This window comes from Sus scrofa, chromosome 13, assembly GCF_054392235.1.
Source record: "Sus scrofa isolate SSC_HxYL_T2T_F1_AM1 chromosome 13, Sscrofa_HxYL_maternal_Yorkshire_Landrace_v2.0, whole genome shotgun sequence".
In the NCBI taxonomy this organism is placed as follows: Eukaryota; Metazoa; Chordata; class Mammalia; order Artiodactyla; family Suidae; genus Sus; species Sus scrofa.
The window spans coordinates 221509858-221532952 of NC_139395.1; the positions used below are offsets into that span (position 1 = coordinate 221509858).

The 23095-nt window shown below is 57.1% G+C and overlaps 1 protein-coding gene across 35 annotated transcripts in view; it reads left to right on the forward strand.

Annotated features, from left to right (window-relative positions):
* The first annotated feature begins 15689 nt into the window (after positions 1–15689).
* Positions 15690–23095, forward strand: part of PKNOX1 (PBX/knotted 1 homeobox 1) — a 45702-nt gene continuing 38296 nt past the window's right edge. For 23 of the 35 annotated variants that reach the window (XR_014825243.1, XR_014825240.1, XR_014825237.1 and 20 more), the window contains exon 1: positions 15690–15792. The gene's annotated coding sequence lies outside the window, so the exon portion shown is untranslated. Of the gene's footprint in view, positions 15793–16312; positions 21225–23095 lie in introns of those variants that run through there. The other 12 variants (XR_014825238.1, XM_084992226.1, XM_084992233.1 and 9 more) reach the window with 8 other exon arrangements.

The window sequence follows — 23095 nt, forward strand, 5'->3', positions numbered from 1 at the left end:
TCTTCGGATGGTCCCTGTATTTTTTCTCGTCGCTTGGCTACTTCCGTCTAAACCCCCTAATTCTCGCTTCCACCCTCTCACCTTCTCCCCGCTTCCCTGAGTGTTCAGTGCGTCACTGCTGTGACTCAGGATTGGACAACACAGCAGAGACTTCACGGCTTCGCGCTGGAGAGCCCATGTTTTCGATGTTCGAATTTACCGTTGGGGTTGGCGCGTCATTAGGGAGAAATGTGTGTGCAGCCCGAGGAGGCCGGGAGCGGTGTCACTGGGGACGCACGAGGCGTGCGCGGGATGCACACGTCTGTGTAACGGATCGTTCTTGTTCATCATAAAACTCTCGAATGACTCACAGATGTGTGGCCCTCGCAGCTGTTCCCGCCTCGCTAATGGCCTCGGGCTGTGACTCAGAGAGGAATTCTGTGCCAAAGAACCTGGCAGCCACCGCGGTTCTTGTGATGAGAAGAAACCCCGGAATGTCGGCGGGGCGATGGTGACACGCCAGCAAGAGCCTGCGTGGGGAGGAGCTGCGGAAAAAAGCCCGGGTCCTGGGCAGGGGCACAAGGCTGCTTTTGACTTCAACATTCTTAGCTTTGATTTACCTAAATCTGTTTCTCTTTACAAGGTCTGCTTCTTTTCAAATGAGGCGGCCCGGGATCAGGCCCCAGGACAGAACTGCACTTGGAGGGCGAACTCCCCGCCTGGGCGTCCCTCGCCTGCTCTGCCCTGGGTGATGACCTCGCCTCCAGGGTGGTCCCCATGGGGGCACCCAAGGGTGCCAGTGGCGAGGACGCCGATCCCTGACGCAGTGGGTCCTGCGCTGGAGCTGTGAGGACCGATGTTTCTCAGGCTGCGGCGGGACACACAGGCCCCCACCAAAGACAGAGCCTCTCGGCCAAGTGGTCCTGACTCACGCTGTGGGGGGGCCACCAAGGGCCACTCAGCGAGTTCGCGGAATGGAAATGTTTCTGTGTCTGGCTGGTTTCTCGGGGACAATTCTAATCACAGCTGACCATCCAAGAGACGAGGAAGGGGACACTGGAGGACCTGTGTGTGAAAGGGCATCTCCTGTGTGTCCTGCGGGCTCCTGAGAAAGTGTGGACAGCATCTAAGCCAAGGCGGGTGGGGCAGGGGCTTCCTGGGGCTCAGCACCAACAGTCTGTGCTTGGGACAGTGCTCCGGCAGGTGAAACTGGACCCGAGGTTGAGCAGCTCTGCCCTGGAGCACTGCAGGGGTGCAGGGGGGGTCTTGTGGCCCGGGTAACACCTTCTGCATCTCCTGGTCCTGTGAGAACCTGAGCTGCTGGGCGTGGGGCATCACGGCCTCTCCAGCGTCTGCTGCCGTCAGCCCTGGGGTTGGTCTCCCCCAGCTGACACCAGGCCCAAGATAAAGGAGGCCCCTCACCATCCCCACTGCCCTCTGCCCTCTTTCCTCAGTAACCTTTGCCAGCTGGTCTGTTCTCAACCTGACCTGGTCTGCCTAGAACCACCTGGGCATCCCCATGAAAACCCTCTGTGTTGGCGGGTGGCACTCGCTCCCAAAGGGTGCATGCAGGCTGCTCATGCTGCTCCCGCTCCCTGCACTGGCCAGGCCCCTCACTCTGGGTCCTTGCCCAGGAGCTGCCTGCGAGCCACGGCCAAGGACACCGCAGGGCTGGCTCCTCACTGGGTTATTGAGCTGAGAGACCCCCACAGGAGGGCCAGGGAGGCGGGCGAATGCACAGGGCTGTGGCAGGGGGCCAGGCACCTTGCACCCATGGTGACCCGGGCACGACCCCCTGGCTTCTGCCCACCCTCCGAATGAATTCTGACAGCGCCCCCACTGGCCAGCTCCCCAGGGAGCAGGCGCCCCTCGGGACACGGAGCAGGAGAGCAGGGAGGGGGGCTGGCACCCCCGCCTTCCCTGCGGGAACCAGGCCAGCCTTCCTCTGCCCCCCAAATGCTGGGAGCTCCCTGAAAAGAACCTGTGGGGACACTGAGGGTGTTTTCACTTATTGGCGTCATATTTTTGTTCACCTGTCTAGTTGGGCTTTTAACAAGGTGTGTGTAACTCAAGGATAAAATCTAAAGTGACTGTTTTCAAACAAACATGAAGTGGTGACAGGGAGAGATGCAGAGCTGCTCACCCATCCCTGGCCACCGTGGCTCGGGGTTGGCAGGAGGTCCCCTCCCCTGGGGTATGGGGGTGGGGCCTGGCCTCTACATCATTGGGCGGCCGAGGGGAGGGGCCCCAGGCTCCGAGGTCCTGTGCTGAAATTGGGGGGTGGTTGCAGGACTGACCTCCACCAAGTGGGTACCTGTGGGCCTGGGGTGAGTGTGCTGGGGGAGCTGCGTGGCTCTGATGCCAACTCTGGGCTTTGTGAGACCCTGCAGGTGGAGGGCACAGCCCCCCCGAGGCTGCCCTCCCTCTGGACCCCAGGCCCCTCGTGCTGCGGAGCAACTGGCTACAAATTCGGGGTCCCCACCACTGCTTTCACTTCCGTCGTTCACTAGGATGACTCACAGAGCCCAGAGCAGCGTCCTGGTGATCACAGGATGGGTGCGGAGGGACCCTCGGGCACGCCACCCCCAGCCCAGCCACGTGACTCGCCAGCCCTCACGCACAGCTGAGCTTCCGTGTCTGGAGTTCTTATTAGGGCTTTGGTGCACAGGCACGACTGGACCGCCAGTCACGTCACTGGATCCAGTTTCCAGCCACCCCCCGACCCCCGGAGGTCAGAGGTCAGCCTATCACCCGGCTGAAAATGCCCCCGCCCCAAACCCACCATGGTCTTGCTGGCACTACAGGCCCCCATTCGGAAGTTCTCTAGGAGCCACTGTCAGTCACCTCCTGGCATAAGTGTCTGAGGGTTAGAGGCCCCTCCCAGGAACCAGGACCAGGCCGGCCACGCTGTTACACAACAGCTGCCCAGGGCACCTCGAGGGACCGAGGAAACTCCTGAATTGGGCTTCTCACTGGGAGAGCCCCCTGGAGCCCACGCCCCACGGAGACATTGGAGGGAGGGACCCGCCTGGCCACGGTGCCCGGATGCCTGGGCACCCAGAGCTGAACAGACGGTCAGGAGATGCCTGCGGGGACCTGGGGCTCCTCGCTCTCCCTGGAACGCTGGTGCGGCCGATGCAACAATGAAAGCAAGTACCTCGGGGCCGCTGGGGGACGGGGGGCCCCGCGGTCGTCCTTCACGCTCTGCGCGTTTGTGGTTGAGCAGCGTCCTCCTGAGCGGATGTAATTCGGCTCCTGCTTCAGAGGGACTCCGTGTCTGCTCTCAGGAGCTCAGGGCTGCGTCCACACACGGGACCGAGAGGAGCCTGCGGTGAGTCTGCTTGAGCCCCTCGGCCCCAGCCGATGCTGCGCGCGGTCAGGGCGCGACGCGTGACTGAGGAAATCCGTGGGTGGACGGTGGCTTCAGGGTGCAGGAGCACGTTGGCACGGAGAGCAACCGGGGTCTGGCACCTCCCTCCCTCCAAAGACTCAGGGCCCCATTTTGGGTGAGAATCTACACTTTCCGTGCCTCTGATTCCCTCGAAAGTGGAATTACCAACACGTGTCCTGTGAAATGGCACGATGTCTGGGATTTGTTTTAAACTATGTAAGGGGAAAAAGGATGGGAAATAGATGCAGATGCAGCTTGAGCCCGTGTTGCTGTGGCTCTGGCGTAGGCCAGTGGCTACGTCTCCGTCTCCATATGCCGCAGGCGCGGCCCTAAAAAGGACAGGGGAAAAAAAAAAGCTTTGAGGAGGTCTGTGTAGCCCTAGAAAGACAAAAAAAAAGTTTTGAGGAGTTCGGTTGTGGCTCATCAGGTTAAGAACACGACACGGTGTCTCTGAGGATGCAGGTTTGATCCCTGGCCTCACTCAGTGGGTCAAGGATCTGGCGTTGCCACACGTGTGGCGTAGTTTGCAGAGGCGGCTTGGATCTGGCAAGCTGCCCCGGAGGCAGCTCCAACTTGACCCCTGGCCTGGGAACCTCCATATGCCGCAGGTGCCACCTTAAAAAGAAAAAAAAAAAGCGGAGTTCCCATTGTGGCGCAGTGGTTAACGAATCCGACTAGGAACCATGAGGTTGTGTGTTCAATCCCTGCCCTTGCTCAGTGGGTTAAGGATCCAGCATTGCTGTGAGCTGTGGTGTAGTTTGTAGACGTGGCTCGGATCCCACGTTGCTGTGACTCCGGCGTAAGCTGGCAGCTATAGCTCCGATTAGACCCCTAGCCTGGGAACCTCCATGTGCTGCAGGAGCGGCCCAAGAAATGGCAAAAAGACAAATAAAAAAAAAAGCTTTGAGAACGTCTCTATACAATCAGCAAAGGCTTGCCTGACGCTAAGTGATTCTCTCGCCTTGTTCAACAAGCCTCGTGTCAATCCTTACCGGGACACGTGTGTGTTCCCTGTTGGCACTGAAGGCGTGGATTAAGCGTGAAGAGTGTGCCCGGGACGAGGGCGGGGCCTCAGGACCGCGTGGCAAAGCCCTCGACTTGTCCAGTTTCCTCCCCATGACAGGACCTAGAGCTTCCTCCCAGGGCTTTAATTTTGTAAGCTCTTTCTGTTTTCTGGTAAAAAGTCTGTTCTTTCATCTTTCCACCCATCCTGACTCACCCTTACACACAAGAAAAGTGCGTTTATTTGTAGGTCATGTCCTACGCGGACTCAGCCAAACCAGAGGCCACCCAGTCCGACGGGCCGCGCGTTGCCGGCCAGCCCTCCGCCCCCCGGGCTTGCTCCTCTCTTTCCCGTCTTCTCATTGAAAATATGCTGTAGGAGCAGCCGCGCTGTGCTCAAATGTCTTGAGAGAGTGTAAACATTCATTTCAGCAGGATCAGCAAAGCGGCCAGGAACAAGGAGCAAGAAGATGAGAAAAGCTTTCCCCGTTTGATCTCCTTTCTGGGCATCCATCATCAGCCTTCCCAGGCTGCCACAGAGACCCAGGCCCGGCAGAGGCTGGCCAACGGGAGGGGCAGAGGAGCTAGCCCACCCCACCTCCGTTCTGCATCCTCTCTGGTCCCCCAGCTCCTCCTCAGCCAGGCAGGTGGCCAGAGCCCCTCCAGCAGCAGTGTCGAGCCCCGAGGGCCTGTGCCGGCAGGAGGGCAGCCTTCCAAGGAGCCTGGCTGCTGAGGGCGGAGAGGAACAGGGCATGAGGCTGAGGCTGAGCCCCAGCGGTGCCATCCAGCTGGGAAACCTGGACACGGGCCTCCCAGTGTTGTCTCACGGCCACACGGCTGTCCAGGTAGGGGAGGGGAGATGATGCCGTCAATAAATGAACGCGGCCTGCTATCCTGGTGCCATTAGGAGGGCCTAAATAGGACAGACAGGGGCATCTTAGGGGCCTCCAGAGAGAGAGAAACACAGAGAGATTGACCTTAAGGATTCGGCTCGTGCCATGTGGGTGCAGGCAAGCCTGACATTTGCAGAGATTGGCAAGCTGGAAATTCTGGTGAGCCGTCTGCCGGTAGAATTCCTCCCTCCACAGAGAACCTGTCTTTTCTCTGAAAGCCTTCACCTGATTGGACGAGGCCCACCCACATTGCAGCCAGTGTTCTGCTTTTCATCCACTGACTTCATCTGAAACATCCCCTCCAGCAGCATCTGGACAGGTGTTTGACCCACTCAACTGGGCACCCCAGCCCAGCCACGTTGACGCATGGTACCAAAGCCCAGGAAATCCTGTCCCGGCCTGGGGAAGCTGAGCCCACACCCAGTGTCTGCTGCACATGCTGTGACATCTCACAGTCCTCGCCTCTCGTGCTTCCCTCAGCCTGTCGGAGCACGCTGGCCCCTCCCTTCAAATGGGAAGCGCACCCTGGCTCAGGCCCAGTCCCCGTCTGCCCGGAACCCGGAGCCTCCTCTTGCCCTGCAGCCCCGCCTCCTCCGCGGCTGCACCCCCCCCCCCACCGTGGGTTCTCAGGTTTTGACCGTTCATTGACCTAGTCGAGAAATTCTCTCTCTCTTAAAACAGCAAGTTATTATTCAGCTTTAAAGGGGAAGGAAGTTCTGAGCCAGGCCACAACACGGAGGAAAGCTGGGGACACCATGTGCAGTGGCATAAGCCAGGCACCGAAGGACAAGCACTGCCCGATTCCACTGAGACGAGGCGCTGGGAGGAGGATAGAGAGCAGGACGGCAGAACTGAGACCCACGGGGTCTGGGGGAGGGCCGGGGGCTGTCCTTCTGCAGTGTGGACCGCCGGCGAGGGCAGGGCTACAGCGCAGTTGACACCTGCCAAAGCGGGGTCGGCCAGCCTGGCAGGTGTGCCCCCTACCGCAGAGTACTGGGGATGCCAGCTCTCTCGCTGATTCGTACTTTAGCTCCAGCAGGGTGGAGAACGCACTTTGTATGATGTAAATCCTACATTCCCGAACACCTGACCACACCTGCGGGCTTGCTCCCTCTGGCTGTCGCTGTCACAGCTCCATGGCTCTGTGACCTCCCAGCAAAGACTCTTTGAAGCGCTGCTTTGTGGGACTGCAGCATCAAGTGATTTGGAGAATGGCGGGGGGCGGGGGGCAGACACTGTGCGACAATGTTTGAACAGGTCCCAGGGTGCGGTGTGAGGGGCCCTGGAGGAGGGTGTAAAAGGCAGACTCTGCTCAAGAGTAAAAAGAGGGGGGCTCCCACGAACCACCAAACACCCACCCAGGACCTCGTACCTCGTCCGCTCACAATTGCAGGTCAATAAGCAAGTGAATGATGGAAGGACAACACTGAAAAGGTCCTGTGAGAGCTCACTAGAAATCCATTCCAGGAGCTCCCATTGTGGCGCAGTGGAAATGAATCTGACTAGGAACCATGAGGTTGCGGGTTCGATCCTTGGCCTCGCTCAGTGGGTTAACGATCCGGCATGCTGTGACTGTGGTGTAATTCGAACATGTGGCTCAGATCCCATGTTGCTGTGGCTGTGGTGTAGCCGGTGGCTACAGCTCCGACTGGACCCCTAGCCTGGGAACCTCCATATGCCATGAATGTGGCCCTAAAAAAAGACAAAAAAAAAAAAAAAAAAGCAAGAAAGAAACCCATTCCAAGGGAGACATTCTTTTGTGGGACATGCATGTCCAGCCAGGCCCTCTCCATGTGTGGTCTCCAGGTCCTGAGGCCCCCAGACCTGTTTAGGGATGAGCATCGCCAAAGCTACTTGTATAAATGAGGAGTTTGGAGTTAACAGATACACGCTATTACATATAAGCCAGATAACCACAACGGCCCCGACGTACAGCACGTCCCCTGGCCCAGGAAGTTCCATATGCTGCACAGGCAGCCATTAAAAAAAAAAAAAAAAAATCCCCGCTACCAGCCCACACCCATGGGACTGGCTATCGGCAAAAAGCAGAAAACACCAAGTGGTGACAAAGATGTGGAGAAGTTAGGTCCTCACGCATTGCTGGTGGGAACGTAAAATCATGTGGCCACGGTGGCAAGTGGATGGCAGTTCCTCAAAAAATTAAAAACCAAATTACGATGTGATCCCGCCATTCCACTTCTGGGTATAGACCCGGAAGAATGAAAAGCAGGGACTCAGATGCTGGTCCATCTGTGAGTACAGCAACATTGTTCACAATGGCCAAGGGATGGAAACAAGCCAAGTGGAGAAAGGAGATGTGGCCTACCCAGACTCTGGAATAGTATTCAGCCCTAAAAAAGGAGATCCTGCCACAGGCTACCACATGGAGGGGTGCTGAGGACACTGCGCTGAGGGAAATGCGCCAGGGCCTTCATGTAATGTGGAAATCGGATCCCTCTCCCTAGCAAACACCAAAGAGGAGCTGGATTCTGTTTACTGGTTCTGTTTCTCAGAACAGGAAGTGGGTGCCCAGCTGGGCTGGAAGCTTCGGGCAGAGCTAGACTTTGTCCACCCATCTCTGGGACTCCCTGCAAGATCAGAACAAAGTGAGCTGGGACCTGCCAAAGCTTTCATCCTTGTTACTTTTCTAATTTCACTGAGAAACAGATTTTTACATAAACGACACTGCAGACAATGCCTCTGGACCATGAACCTTATTTAGAAACGGACCCATCACAAAGGAAACTAAAGCAGCAGCTTCTTTTGGAAAGTCACGGGTGGCAAGCGAGTCGCCAGGTCACTGTGCCACTTGCAGCCATGTGGTCCAAGGAGGCCTCTTCTGGTCCTGCTCCAAAAGTCACCGCCTGGCTCTCCTCGGGGGCCCCCAGCTCCAGACCCCATGGTCCATCTGAGGGGTGGGCAGCTGTCGGGGTGTGACCCACGGCCAGGGGGAGGTGGCCGCTGTGAAATAGGAGACGCAGGGCCAAGCTTCGTGCTATCAGCACAGCTGTCCCGGGGCAGGTGCTTGGGACAGAGCTCTTTCACGGGCAAAGCTGGCCAAAGACCGTGCAGTCGGGGTAAAGCCAGCAACTCTTGTTCTTCCCTTCTGTGCTTCTTATTCTTTTTTTTTTTGGTCTTTTTAGGGCCGCACTCGCGGCATATGGAGATTCCCAGGCGAGGGGTCGAATTGGAGCTGTAGCCACAGGCCTACACCACACAGCTCACGGCAACGCCAGATCCTTAACCCACTGAGCGAGGCCAGGGATCGAACCCACAACTTCATGGTTCCTAGGTGGATTCGTTTCCACTGCGCCATGACAGGAACTCCCTCTTTTTTTTTTTTTAAACTGGATGGTACAGTTTAATGTAGCAAAAACCTAGGGCAAGATCCTGTCTTACCAGTTCTTTAGTTCAGTGAAGGCTCTGGGTGCCTGAAAATGATAAGAAGGAATTTGGTTTCACGGCCTTAAAATATGAGGTGGCATCAGGAAATTTGTTTACATAAATAAGACTCAGTTTGAGAACGTGGTTAATAAAAGGTCTAGCTAAACCTGAGAGGAAACTGGCTTTTTGCTGTAGCATCTGATCCCCCCCTCCCCACCTGCAGCGTTCAGGGGCTTGACGTGGGACCTCAGTTCCCAGACCAGGGGTTGAACCTGGGATGTAGTGGTGAGAGTGCAGAGTCGTAACCACTAGACTGTCAGGGAACTCCCTGATTTTTTTTTTTTTTTTGACTTTTTTTCTTTTTGCTATTTCTTGGGCCGCTCCCGTGGCATATGGAGGTTCCCAGGCTAGGGGTTGAATTGGAGCTGTAGCCACCGGCCTACGCCAGAGCCACAGCAGTGCGGGATCCGAGCCGCGTCTGCAACCTACACCACAGCTCACGGCAATGCCGGATCGTTAACCCACTGAGCAAGGGCAGGGACCGAACCCGCAACCTCACGGTTCCTAGTCGGATTCATTAACCACTGCGCCACGACGGGAACTCCTTTTTTTCTTTTTTGATTGGTGTTTCACATTCCTGATTTCAATTGGCAAGAGCACGCCTGGCCAGCAGGCTGGCACAGCAGACAGTGGCCACCAGAGCGCCCTCCCAGAACGCACCCACAATAAACATTTTCCTGATGAGCAGACTGCAAATTACTAAGGGTCACCCCTAGGAGGCCGGACCATTCTGGTGGCAGGGTTGAAGCCCACGGGCCAGGACAGGCCTTGGTGTGCATGTGTGCTGATCAGGCATCAATTGTGAAATGGCCCTGGGGCCACCCTGGCCGGTGGACGGGGAAGGGACCCTCCCAGCCAGGACCTGGCGAGGTTTGGCACTGTGACCAGAGCTCAGGCCCTGCCCCCACCCCCACCCCCGCCCCCCGCCCCAATTCTGCCTGCCTGGCTGTGTTTCCAGGTTAGCACTTCCTGGTGAGGCTTGGATCATGTTCCCTCAAAATTCATACGCTGAGTCCTAACCCGGGACCTCAGACTGTGATTGTATTTGGAGAATGGGGGGACTGGGGTGCTTATCAGAGGGAAAGGGGGACACAAATGGAGACACCACGAAGGCAGAAATCAAGGCGCAAGTTCTACAGGCCGAGGAACACCCAATGCGGCCAGCAGACCGCCAGGAGCTGGGGGGAGGCTGGGACGGCTCCTCCATCACAGCCTCAGAAGGAACCAGCCCTGCTCACCCCTTCGTCTTGGACTTCTGGCCTCCAGACTTGAGGGAAGAACTCTCAGTTGTGGAAACCACATGGCCTGCGGCCCTACACATCTGGAATCAGCTGAAACGTTTGTGGGGCGTCTCCCACGGGAAACAGCGCGCTCTTTAGCCCTCGCCCTTCCAGGCTGCGATGCCAGCCTTTGCCTCCGAGCCATTTTACGGGCTGAGGTGTAGAGAACGGATGACGATGCAAATAGCTTTCGCCCATGAATTATGTGGGGGGAGCCCTCGCCCCCTGGCCCCCCCGGGCCCTCCCACCCAAAGCCAGGCTTGCCCAACTTGCAAGTTCCTGCCTGTGCAGGTGCCTCTTCTTGCATATCCTCCTTTGAACGGGCCGCCACCTCCTACCAGCTCCTTCATCACCGAATGCGCTCCGGAAGGTGCCCGCCTCCTGCTGACGGCCTGTCGGCCGGGGGTCACGATTCTTTCTTTGGTTGACGTTATTATTCTGTTCTTTTTATAGCCACACCCGCGGCGTATGGAAGTTTCCGGGCCAGCGGTCAAATTGGAGCTGCAGCGGCCGGCCTACGCCACAGCCACAGCCACGCCAAATCCAAACAATGTCTGTGGCCTGCACCACGGCTCATGGCAAGGCCAGGTCCTCAACCCACTGAGAGAAGCCAGGGATTGAACCTGTGTCCTCTTGGAGACCGTGTCAGGTTCTTAACCTGCTGAGCCACACGGGAACCCTGACATCGTTGTTCACATTGGCTGCGGCGCCACTTCCCTGATTCACTGTTTGGGGTTCCTGGAGGAAGCAGGGTCACTGGTGGGGGCAGGGTCTTTTAGGGACTTCATGGTTGGAACCGTCCTCTTGAGAAAACTGAGGCTTGGCTCTGAAGAGCTGCGGGTGGTCCTCTTGGCCCCGGGCACACACACGGGGGGGCCGGGGCGTTCCACACACAGTTCAGTGCCTCCTCCACGGAGCCCCCCGAGGGAGAGATGCGTGGTTGCCCCCCTGAACATGGGAGCTGCACCGGGAGGTGACGTGGCCTCATGCCCGGTCACATGGTCAGGAGCAGAGCCAGACTCCACGCCCAGCGCCGTGGGCTGCGAGTCCCGGGCTCTTCTGACCACAACACGAAAGGGGTCTCTCTTACACAGAAAAGGAAAGTGCCACGTGGGTGGGTCCAAGACGGTCCCCAGGGATCCTCTCTTCCGGGTGCCCCTGTCTTCCTGACGACCCCCTGCCCACCCCGTGTGTGGGCAGCACCTGAGGCTTGCTCCTTTTTTTTTTTTTTTCCTGCTTTTTAGGGTTGCACCTGCAGCACATGGAGCTTCCCAGGATAGGGGTCAAATCAGAGCTGTAGCTGCCAGCCTCCGCCACAGCCATGTCAGATCCGAGCCACATCTGTGGCCTACACCACAGCTCACAGCCACGCCAGATTCTTAACCCACTGAGCAAGGCCAGGGATCAAACCCACAACCTCACGGTTCCTAATCAGATTCGTTTCCGCTGCGCACGATGGGAACTCTGAGACTTGCTTCTAAACAGCAGAATAGATGTAGGTGATGGGAAGATGCTTCTGGAATTACTTTACGTGACACCTTAACTTCTGTCTTCCTGGCAGACTCTCTTCCTTGCTGGCTGTGATGGAGCCAGCTGCCGTGTTCTACCGAGCAGCCCACGTGTTCGAAAACTGAAGGGGCCTCCAGGTGACAGCCAGCAAGCAGCAAGGAGCTGAGGCCCTTGGTCCATCTGTCCACAACCACGTGAGCTTGGGAATGGATCCTTCCCAGTCAAGCCTTCAAATGAGACCCCAGCCCTGATGGCCACTGGTGACAGGTCCTGAGGCAGAGGACTTAGTCACGTCACACCCACCAGATTCCTGACCCAGAGAAAACTTAGTTTTCAGACACTAAGTTTGTGATAAGCTGTTACTCAGCAATAGATTAGCTCATCTTAAAAACACTTGTTCATGCAGTCAACGAATATTCACTCTCCAGGCACAGGTGCTCGGCATCCACCAGTGACCAAAATAGAGTCAAATTCTTGCTCTCCTGGAGGTGAATTCTAATGTTTATGTGTAGGTGGGGAGTGTTGGATGATAGACAGACAAAATAAGCTGCGTGGTTATACAGTTATGTCGTATGTTACATGAATCTACACGTGGAAGAGGAAGCTGGGTGAGAACCTGGAATGGGTTGGGAGTTAGCAATTTTAAACCTCTTTAGTTTTATTTTTAAAATCTTTTTAGGGCCTTACCAGAGGCACATGGAAGTTCCCAGGCAAGGGACTGAATGGGAGCTGTAGCTGCCGGCCTACACCACAGCCACAGCAAGGCTGGATCTTGAACCCACTGAGTGAGGCCAGGGATCGAAGCTGCATCCTCATGGATACTAGTTGGGCTCGTTACCACTGCGCCACAACGGGAGCTCTTTAAATCTCTTTACAGAAAGTGATGTTGAGAAAGACTTTACGGAGGGACCATGAAGTTACCTTGGGGAAGAGTGCTTCAAGTCCAGGGAATAGGCAGTGCAAAGGCCCTGGGGCTGACTCGTGCTTGGCAGGAGCAAGGAACAGCAAGGAGGCAGACTGGAACAGAGTGGGTGCAGGGAAGCGTGGTCGGAGCTAAGCACAGAGGTGCTGGGTGTCGGGGGGAGATGGTGGCGACCCCTGGGGGCACGGCATACGGACTTTGCTTTTACTGAGAATGAGATGGGAAGCTCTTAAAGGGGCTGAGCACAGCAGTGATGTGGCCTGACGCACATATTTAAAAGGATCGTCCCCTACTCCTCCTCGCTGGTGACTTCCAGCCCCCGGTCCTCTTTACAAACCAAAGCATGCACACTGGCCGCTGTAACAAGCCAAGAGACTTGTCCTTACCTTTGGGTCATTTTCTTACCGAAGCCCCAGATCCCAGCCATCCTCTAAGCACAGCCCAGGCCTTGCCTCCCCCCACCGTTTCTAGGCTTCACCCCGTTATCGTTTGCATAAAATGCAGCACCTTGCACCCGCTCCTGGGGGCCGCAGGCTTTGTGCACCTGATCCTGAGCTCTGCCAGGAAGGCTCCAAGGCTTACCTTTCTTCGACACTCTTCCACCTCCTCCAGCTTGAGACGGGGGGCGCACAGAGGGGGGCTCCTTCGGGCTGGCTGGCACCTTGGCAGAGTTCTTTCTGCCTTTCACTGTGGGACCTCCTCCGCCTAGCTGACTGCTCCCACCTCCTAGCTTCGCAGCACCTGCCGTCTTGCAGTGACATTCTATGAATAACTATGTGGCTTTTTACTTCACACACCTAAATGTGGTCTTTGGGGAAATAGTAGCAAAATCTTTTAAAAAGAATTTGGAAAGAAAAGAGCCAGAAGAGCTGGTTGTGCACAAATGTTGCTTTCCTGTTATTAAGCCACCCTCCAAACCCCGCAGCACGAGGGCGGGAGCAGCCTTGGGAAGAGACAAGGGAAGCATAGGAAGCCTCGCACCAACTATAATGCAAAAAATAAAAAGCACTGAAGAAATAAAAATAGGAGTTCCCGTTGTGGCGCAGTGGTTAACGAATCCGACTGGGAACCATGAGGTTGCGGGTTCGGTCCCTGCCCTTGTTCAGTGGGTTAATGATCCGGCGTTGCCGTGAGCTGTGGTGTAGGTTGCAGACGCGGCTCAGATGCCACGTTGCTGTGGCTCTGGCATAGGCCGGTGGCTACAGCTCCGATTCGACCCCTAGCCTGGGAACCTCCATATGCCGCGGGAGCAGCCCAAGAAATAGCAAAAAAGACAAAAAAAAAAAAAAAAAGAAAGAAATAAAAATAAAGGAAGCTTCGCCCTTGGAGACCCCGTTTCTGCGTAATTTTGAATTATTTTTCCTAAAGAGTATTCTCACGTGTTTGAACCTCAGGGCCACAGATCTGGCGGTCACCACGAACAGGGCTTCTAGCCCCTTCTCTTTTCTGGAGGCGGCCCAACAAGGACAAGGAAAGTGGACTGCGGCCACCAGCCCGTGGGTGCTGGGTCTGGGCCTCACCTGCCCGGGACGTGGACTGGGCTGCTGCACACATCCAGGCCTCCTGGTCGTAGACCTGCTCCCTGGGAACCAGATGAAAGTTTCAGCCCAGAGCCAGGACTAGGGGGAGGCCAGTGAGGCCAGGGCCGGCTTCCGGATGCTGGTGAGCAGTGTAGTTGGTTGGGGCTCTCACTTGGTTTAATGCTCTGCTGTCCCCGTCTTAAAATTCTTAATAACTTTGGAACAAGGGGCCTTGCATTTTCATTGTTTTTTTTTTATTATTATTATTTTAAGTGAGAATTGCAATGATTTAAAATTTTTATTTATTGATTTATTTTGTTTTTTAGGGCCACACCCTCATATGGAGGTGCCCAGGCTAGGGGTAGAATCGGAGCTACAGCTGCCAGCCTACATCACAGCCACAGCAATGCAGGGTCCAAGCCACATCTGTGACCTACACCACAGCTCACGGCAACACCGGATCCTCAACCCACTGAGCGAGGCCAGAGATCGAACCCTCAACCTCACGGTTCCTAGTCGGGTTCGTTTCCGCTGCGCCACGACGGGAACTCGGCATTTCCATTTTGCACTGGACCCTGCATATGTATGTAGCCGGGCTGCAGCACTGAGTTTTTGGCGTCCTCTCCAACTTTCCACTATCCGTGCCTCCTCCTCGCCCAGGCGCTGCTACAACCTTCTCTGGAAAACGCAGTTCCGCAGGGCCAGAGACGGCCTGGGGCTTCATGGTGTTTGTGGAGCCCTGAAGACTTGGGAGGGAGGTCCTCCCAGGCTCTTCACGACCGAACCTACCCCAGGCAGCCTCCAGCCACGAGTCCCGGGTCAGCTTCTTCCCCGGGCAGCGCGGAGCCCTTCTGCGAGGTGTGTATGGTCCCCCTACGGCGATCCCTCCCAGGAGGAGCCCCTCTGCCTCTGCGTTAGGGAAGGTGTTGCCCTTCCCTTAACGTCTTGGAGGGTAAGGCCACCGGCGGGACCCACGGGCGCCTTGAAATACAGACCACACTTTCCGGGCCGCCCTGAGACGGGGCCTGCCCGGGTCACCGGGGACAGGTACATTGAGAGCAGAGCACCCGACCAGAGGCATGCTCGCAGCACCGCGGGGAGCCGGCCCCGGGCCGAGCGCGCCCGGAGTCAGGCTGGTCGCTAGGCACCGCCACCGCGCTTGGGGCGCACGTGCGCGCCTGCCGGGAAGAAGATGGGGGGGGCTGCTGCGGGCCTGCACACAAAGGGGGCTCCGCGCACAGTAGGGGACTGGACGCCGGCTGCTCGCGTGGCCCGGCCTCCGAAGGCAGCCCGGGGCTGGCCGGACCCCGCAGCACCGAGATGCGCGGAGGCGGCCCAGCGTCGCCTCCCGCGTATGGTACGGCTAGCCTCCCCGCCGGACCTCCGCGGATGGTTTCGCCCACCCGAGTCCGCTCCTCCATCCGCCGCGGAGGGGCGAACAAAGGGGGCGTGGCGCACAGGCCACGCCCCCAGCTGCACAGCGGTGAGGCGGGGATCGCGGCCCGCGGGGCGGGCCGCTCCTCACGCCGCCGCGCAGCGGCGTGGGGCGGGGCCTGACTGGGGCGCGAGGCGGGGGCGGGGCCGGCTATCGCCCGCCCCCGGCCCACTCTCCGCCCCCGGCGCGCAGGCCACGCCCCCCGCCGCGGCGGCGCAGGGGCGGGGCGGGGCCCTGGACCCGAAGGCCCCGCCCCCTGTGTGAATATTGATGCGGCGCGCGTCGGCGTCGCCCTCCTCCCATTGAGCGAGGCTGTGTCGCGTGGCCCAGCGTCGGCGTGACGGTTGGACGCGGGCGCGGCACTGCGGGTCCCGATTGCTGCAGCCGCTTGTCAGTGTGATGAAGATTGGCACCCAGGTAAGCTGTCACTCAACCGCTCCGCCGCCGCCGCCGCTCCGCCGCCCCGTCCCTATCAATCACGCCGGCCCGCAGGCGCCGCGGCCGCCGCCCCGCCGCCGCCGCCTGGGTCTCCGCGGGCCGCCACCGCCCGGGAGGGCCGCGCCGGACCCGCCGCCCGGGGCAGGGGGCGGGGAGGGGGCGCGGGTGGGGGAGGGGAGCCGAGGCCGCGGGGAGGGGCGCTGTCCGCCGGGCCGGCGTGGGCGCGCGCCCCGCTTGTTTTTCGGTGTGGGCTTTGGGACGCGGAAATTTCTGGAAGGCGCCGCCGCCGCTGCCGCCGCCGCGCGGGGCCCGCCGCGAGACGCGCGCTCCTAACCGTCCCTCTCGGAGTGCGGCGCGCGCCCCAGCGCGGGCGGGGGCGGGGGCGCGGGCGCGCGCGGTGGGGGCGGGGCGGCGCGGGCGCGCGCGGGGGCGGGGCCGGCGTCCGGAGCGCGGGGGCGGGGCCGGCGGGGCGCGCGGGCCCGGGGTTCGGGCGGTGGACGGCGGGGCCGCTCGGGGCGGGGGCGCCGCGCCCTCTGGCTGCGGGGCTCCCGGGGCGGCGGGGTCGGAGGGTTGGGCCTTGTGCAGGCGGCGCCGGCAGGGAGCCGGGTGGGCTTGCCTTCCTGCTCCAGGGCCTGGGCGCCCGGTTTCTGGAATGAGTTACAAATGCATGGCGAATAATAAAGGGCTAATTTGAAATAGGTGCCTGGACGTGTGGGGCATGGTCTGGCCGCTGGCTGGAATTTCACATTCCTTTAGAAAGAGATCGTGAGTCACTTCAGAAAAATCAGGAAAAGTTGAGTCTGCTTTATTTCATCGTAGTGGCTGTTGAAACGCCCTGTTTTCTTAGTGGTTCTGAGCTTCAGCCAGTTAGGCTCTCCTTTGTGATGTTTGACTCGAAAATGCGTCTTAGCACGTGCTCCTGGGCAGGGGGTCCGGCGGGGGTGAGGGCAGAAGTCGGTACTTGTGGGGTGGAAGGGAAGGAGCCCTCCCCACGCAGATGAGCAATGGGCAGACTTGATCGGGGACTTGCAGCCATCCAGAATACGTTTGCCCTATGTAAGGGGGTTATTATTCCTAGAGAGTCAAAGATTTAGCTTTCAGTGAAAGCTACTGGCTTTTCCGAAGGAAGTGAGTACTTTCCACTTTAAGGTAGATGCGGCACTCTCAGCTTGGTTGGGTATAAGTATATGATTTTTCCTGACATTGAAAAAGGGTGTACATAGTACATAATATTTTCTGTAATATATGGAAGAATTGTTTGGTGAAGTGTTGCCAGTGCAGGTATTGGGGATGCTCTCACATGTAGTTGTTCATGGATTTGGAAGATGGCAGACGGGCTCGAATCTGCCTTTCATCACTTTCTTAATTAACCGAGCATGGAGAGTGATATGTGGATCTTTTAATGACAGTATTTGGTTGAATCCAGGATGCCCCGTGGTGTGGTAATGACTGCCACGGTGTTTTCTGAGGCAGCTGTGCAAGGAAGCTTCCTGCCTGAGGGATTAAGAAGTGGGAGTTAGAACTAGGAAATAGAGTAGGTGAACTATGACTTGAAGGATTAACATTCTGTGCTGGTGGTTTACGTGTCAGCGCTGCATAGTTAATGATTCTGGGTGTAAAGACATTTTGTTGGATTCTTGTCCCTTTGTGTTGCACACATTTACATCTTTGTATCAGCCTATTGTAACGTTAGAAAAGTACTACTTAGGACCAGTGAAAGGTACAGCTTGAATAGTAACATTCTAGTTGTAACTTTCACTTTTGTTGCAAACTAATTCACACTGTTGTAGAAATAACCTTGAAACTTCTAGAGAGATGCACAGCCCGCCCCAGGGGCCTTTTTCTGTGCTGGCTCAGACTCCTCCTCGGACAGTTTAGGAAGGAGAAAGTAGCATCTAGAAGAGAAGCTGTTACCCTCAAATACAGTTGTGAAACTACTGAGCCAGACTGGGCAGGTTTCCTTCACGCTCTTTGTTAGCTCGCTTAGTAGCAGGTTACAGCAGCTCTAGTAATTTCTTTTTGCGTGCTGATGAGTAGAACTGACAACCTGAGATTTCTACAGCAACACCAATGCTTGGTAAAAATATCTGGTTTCTGTTGTAGAGAAGTCACAGGTACCCTTACAACTCCGGGAGTTCATGTCTACCTTCGTCATTGAGTGAGGGCTAAATTTCAGGCGGGCGATAGTGCAAATGAAGGAGTGATTCCGCCCCCACCCCCTCGGGTCCACCGAGACCACCTAGGAAAGAACCTCTGCACTCGCCCAGAAATCCACTTCCTCTCCGCCCGTCCCCTCGCAGGAATGTGTCTGTGCTGCGTTCTCCTGACTCAGCTGACTCTGCTGACGCAAAGATGACGAGGAAATCAGACGGGGCAGATAAGAGCCCCGAGCTTAGCAAGTCTGCTGTCCGGGCGGCTGGGCCACGCGGGCTCCTGTCTGACGGCGCTGTTGTGATGAGTCTTGTACAAGCTGCTCAGGAACACGTGGACGGTGGAGACAGACAGCAGAAGAGTGTCAGTTTGGGACCTGTTAGTGTACACGTGCAAGGGCTGGGCGGCTGTCCCAGAGGTCACTTCTGTTGAGGCCAGTCCTGCCGCCCACAGGGGGTGTGTCATTGGCCTCAGCCTCTTGCCTAGTGGAGCCTGTGGGGCTGAGGCTGCGGGCACGCCGTCTGCATCTGTGACTGATGGATGCCTGGCTGTTGGAGTCAGGCCCCAGGATGGCAGGGAGCAGGCCACGGGTTTAGGGTCACACGGGAAATAAGGAAAAAAGGGATCCGGGATCCAGGGACCACGTGTGCTTGGCCTTGGGGCGGGTGGCACTGCCCACTCAGGCCTTGACCTTCCCTGTTGAGTCCTGTTGCTCCTGCTGGCCTGCTGCTTCCACCCGCGTCTGCTGCGGGGCCGCTCCTCCCAGCTCCCCTGCCTCCCCGCTTCCACTGTCCCGGCAGACACCCCACAGAGCGTGTCAGGGCTGGCCTGCTCGCTGCCGGCCAGCTCTGCTGGTGCCCACCTGTGTGCCAGGGCCTCCTGGTCTCCAGCTCTCCCAGGGAGGGTAGGCTCTTGCCAACTGCACAGCGCCCCCTTGCAGCAGGTCTGAGGTGGGTGGAAGAGCTGCGATTGCAGCGTCCTGAGCTCTGATCAGACTTGCAGAAGTCACGCCTTCACAAGAGCTTGGTGAGCTCAGTATTTGTTACCTGTTGTCTGAGACATTTTATCAAGGTTTGGGGAGGTGGCGGTTTTATTAAAAAATCAGGAATTTAACTTTGCATTATTCTAAATTTTGTCACTTTTTTTTTTTTTTCATTATTGCAGCAGAATTTATTGCAGCCCAAGCAAAAGCCCCTGTGGTCCACTCAGGCAGGGGTTGGAAGCAGTGGCACCGTTGTCACTAGGGGCTAGTTGTCCATGTTAGGGAGGCTGCCCTGTGCATGGGAAGACTTTAGCAGCATTCCTGGTCCCCACCCACTGGGAGCCCACCCGCAGGTGTGACAACCAAAAATGTCTTTGCACATTTTGCTAAATGTTTCCGGGGGGACAACCCCCCCAAGTTGAGAAGTACTGACCTGGAACAGCGTTTTCCAGAAAGCGTTACGTGGAACCCACGTTTGATGGGATAGGCCGTTCAACTCAGAAGTTACTACAGTGGATTCCGAAACCACTAAACGCCTTTATTAGAGTTTTGCTTTGTCTCCAGTAGGCGTATGTGGCCCTTTAGCTTCGAAATATTTTGGGGATGGATTTTGTTTTGACAGGATTTAATGTCTATGTTTTTGTTTGTTTGTTTGTCTTTTAGGGCTGCACCCGCGGTATATGGAGGTTCCCAGGCTGGGGGTCGAATTGGAGCTGCAGCTGCCAGCCTCCACCACAGCCACAGCCACGCAGGATCCTCAGCCCACTGAGCGAGGCCAGGGATTGAACCCACATCCTCATGGATGCTAGTCAGGTTCGTTCCTGCTGAGCCACGACGGGAGCTCCACATCTGTGGTTTTATTTGAATATTAAACTTCAGGTGGTGCCTCCCCAAACCTTGTTTGAAAACGAAAGTGATCTTCCGACGGCTGCTTTCGCAGAGTGAGGTCTTGGCAGCCCCGCCCTGGGACCCTGGGACAGCCCAGCCGGCGGGCAGCGGGGCCTCCCGAGGGGGAGTTCAGTGAACTGCAGCCACGCCGCCCAGCAGCCTGCAGGGTGTCTTGGAAAAGAGCCCTTTTGTTGGGCTATGTTATTTCGACAGTTTCCTGGGATTCCTTGACAGCTCTCTCAGCTCTGTGCACACACAGCTTTAGTCCAGCAAGGGTCCTGCCCGAGATGAGTGACGCCCTCCAGAATCGGGAGCGAGAGCTCGCCGGGTCCTGCCTCCTGCCTGGTCGCCACTGTTCCCTGTCCTTTTCTGGCCTCGTGACCGGCCCTCTTAGAGCCGCCGAAGCTGCAGGTGCCCTCGGCTTTCCTGCGTGTCCCCGGGAGCGGGCCTGGTCATGCTCGCCAGCTGCAGCCGCCCTCAGAGCAGCTGGGGTGACGCCCCCCGGGGACGGGAGCCGAGGCTGGGCGGGGGGAGCCCGCCTGTGGATTAAGGGGAACCTGCAAAAGACTCGAGTCACCAGGACGGCCTTAGAAGCACATTCTGGGTGGGGTTAGGGTCAGCTGGACTGGAGGCCTGGGGTTGGCAGAGAGCAGGCCCGTGGGCCGCGCCCCGCTGGCCTGTTCCCGTCCCGCCCTAGAGCCGTCAGGGGACGTTTGGGAGGAGAGCGAAGCCGGAATAGAGACGGCCTGAGGCCCGCAGAGCCCCGGACACTCGCTGGCTGGCCCCGCGCGGGGGGCGTGCTGGCCCCGCTCGGTTCTGCGCCGAACCAGAGCGGGCCTGGGGCCGGATGGAGCCGAGGCATGACCCGGGGCACAGGAACAGGAAGGGGGGAGACATAGGTTTTCCTCCCTGAGCTCCTCACGTGCGAGGACCCGAGTGTGGGGTCGTGCAAAACTAGGGCCTCGGTGAAGCGCTCCGGGCGGTAACGAGGGTCTCGGAGGAAGGACTTGGCGTGGACCGAGCCCCGCGTTCTCCGCTCTGGCGCCGAGTGCGCAGCGTCCCTGCTCTCCGGACCGAGTCCGCGCACGGGTTGGCTTCTTTCTCGTGGGTGCCCCCTCCTTGCCCAGAGCGCCTGTCCTCAGACCCCGGATGCCAGCGGGCAGCAAGGAGGGCTCAGGAGCTCCCTGGGGTGGGCTGGGACCTGGCTCCTCTCTGATCTTTGGCTCTTCAGGGCTCTTTTTTTCTTTCCAGAATTTCCCCAGCCCGGGTCTTGGCGTTGCTTTCGGTGATTCTCAGTAAAGGGAATTAAGACAGGAGAAGGCGTGCTCCTCGGCTCCTTTGGGGCACTTCTCTGAGACTTGCTTTCCTGGGGACCCTTTGACTTGAGAAGGTGATGTTTAGTTAACTTGCCTGAGGTTGTACTTTGCCTGTTGTTTATTTAAATAGTTATTTCTCAGGTTCAAGCTTCATGTCAGTCCAGTATATCCTAAGACCAAAAACTGTAACTGTTTCAAATTTTAAAAATCTTTCCACCTTTATGTGTGCTATTTTTACTGTTAAAAAAAATTATTCTGGGAGTTCCCGTCGTGGCGCAGTGGTTAACAAATCCGACGAGGACCCATGAGGTTGCGGGTTCGATCCCTGGCCTTGCTCAGTGGGTTAAGGATCCGGTGTTGCCGTGAGCTGTGGTGTAGGTTGCAGATGCGGCTTGGATCCCGCATTGCTGTGGCTCTGGTGTAGGCCGGTGGCTGCAGCTCCGATTTGACCCCTAGCCTGGGAACCTCCGTATGCCGCTAGAGCGGCCCAAGAAATTGCAAAAAAAAGAAGAAAAAAAAAATATTCTGGAAGTTCCTGTTGTGGCTCAGTGGGATATGAACCTGACTTGTATCCATGAGGATGTGGGTTTGTTTGATCCCTGGCCTTGCTCAGTGGGTTAAGGATCCAGCGTTGCCGTGAGCTGTGGTATAGGTCGCAGATGCGGCTCGGATCTGGCATTACTGTGGTTGTGGTGTAGGCTGGCAGCTGTAGCTCTGATTTGACCCTAAAAAAAAAATATGTATATATATGTATGTGTGTGTGTGTGTGTGTGTGTGTGTGTATTCTGTATAAATTATATGTTCCCAGAGAAAAATGCAGCTACTGAGTTCGCATGGAGTGGAATACGTATTATGGAATATCCCCAGTATTTCTGCCTTCAAGGTGTAAAAGAATGCTTTTCTTTTTTTTCTTTTTTTTTCTTTTTCCTTCTATTTTTTTTAGGGCTGCACCTGTGGCATATGGAAGTTCCCAGGCTACGGGTCGAATCGGAGCTACAGCTACTGGTCTACACCACAGCTCACAGCAACGCTGGATCCTTAACCCACTGAGTGAGGCCAGGAATAGAACCTGCATCCTCATGGATACTCGTTGGGTTCGTTAACTGTTGAGCCATGACAGGAACTCCAGGAATGCTCTTCTAATGTAATTTTCTCATGTAACGAATAATACTGAAAGTGACACTTATAGTGCCAACAGAACGTGCATTTTCTCTTTTTAGCTGTGTTCTTAAGAGTGTCATTAAAGTAATCGGAATTCTTGTCTAGTCGGTATAGTCAGATACTCAGAAGTAGTTTCTGTGAGGTGCTTCGCTGAGTTCGGTGGGTCCCCTCCCCATTAGGAGGCACCCTGCGTGCAGAGGAGCAAATACTGCCTGTGCGTGTGGGCATATGTGGGTATCAGATCACACGGCGTTCTCTGGGAGCAACGCGTCGCAGCCAGGTGTACCCCAGGGTCGTAAGTTTAACCTTTAAACGCCCCGAATTCATTTTAAAGCTTTGAAAGAAGGTCCTGGATGGTCCCCGATGTGTTTGCCTTCCCGCGTTGGCATTTGGCATGCGCTCAGACCAGCCCCGGGCCTGCAGCGCCCGTGCTGAAGAACAGCCTCGGGTGGGACAGCAATGAGCGCAGGGCACAGCTCTGCACCGAGGCTTGTCGTGCAGACGTGGGCTGTAGGAGTCGCCGATGCAGGTGGCGTGGGCAGCCGGCAGAAGACGCGAGAGGGGCCGCGTGGCTCCCACGTGCTCGGTGGGAACGCGGAGCAAAGAACAGCGTCATTTCCCGCCAAAGGCAGTTAAGCGAAGGCGGAGGGGCTTGCTGGGTGTGTTCCAAAGCAAGGCATGTGAGTCGGCCCAGAGACAGCGGTAGCCGTGAGTCACGTAGAAGGGTTAAGTCTCCCAGCTGACAAGACCCCAGGCTTAGCAGAAACACGAAGTGGAGTTGAGT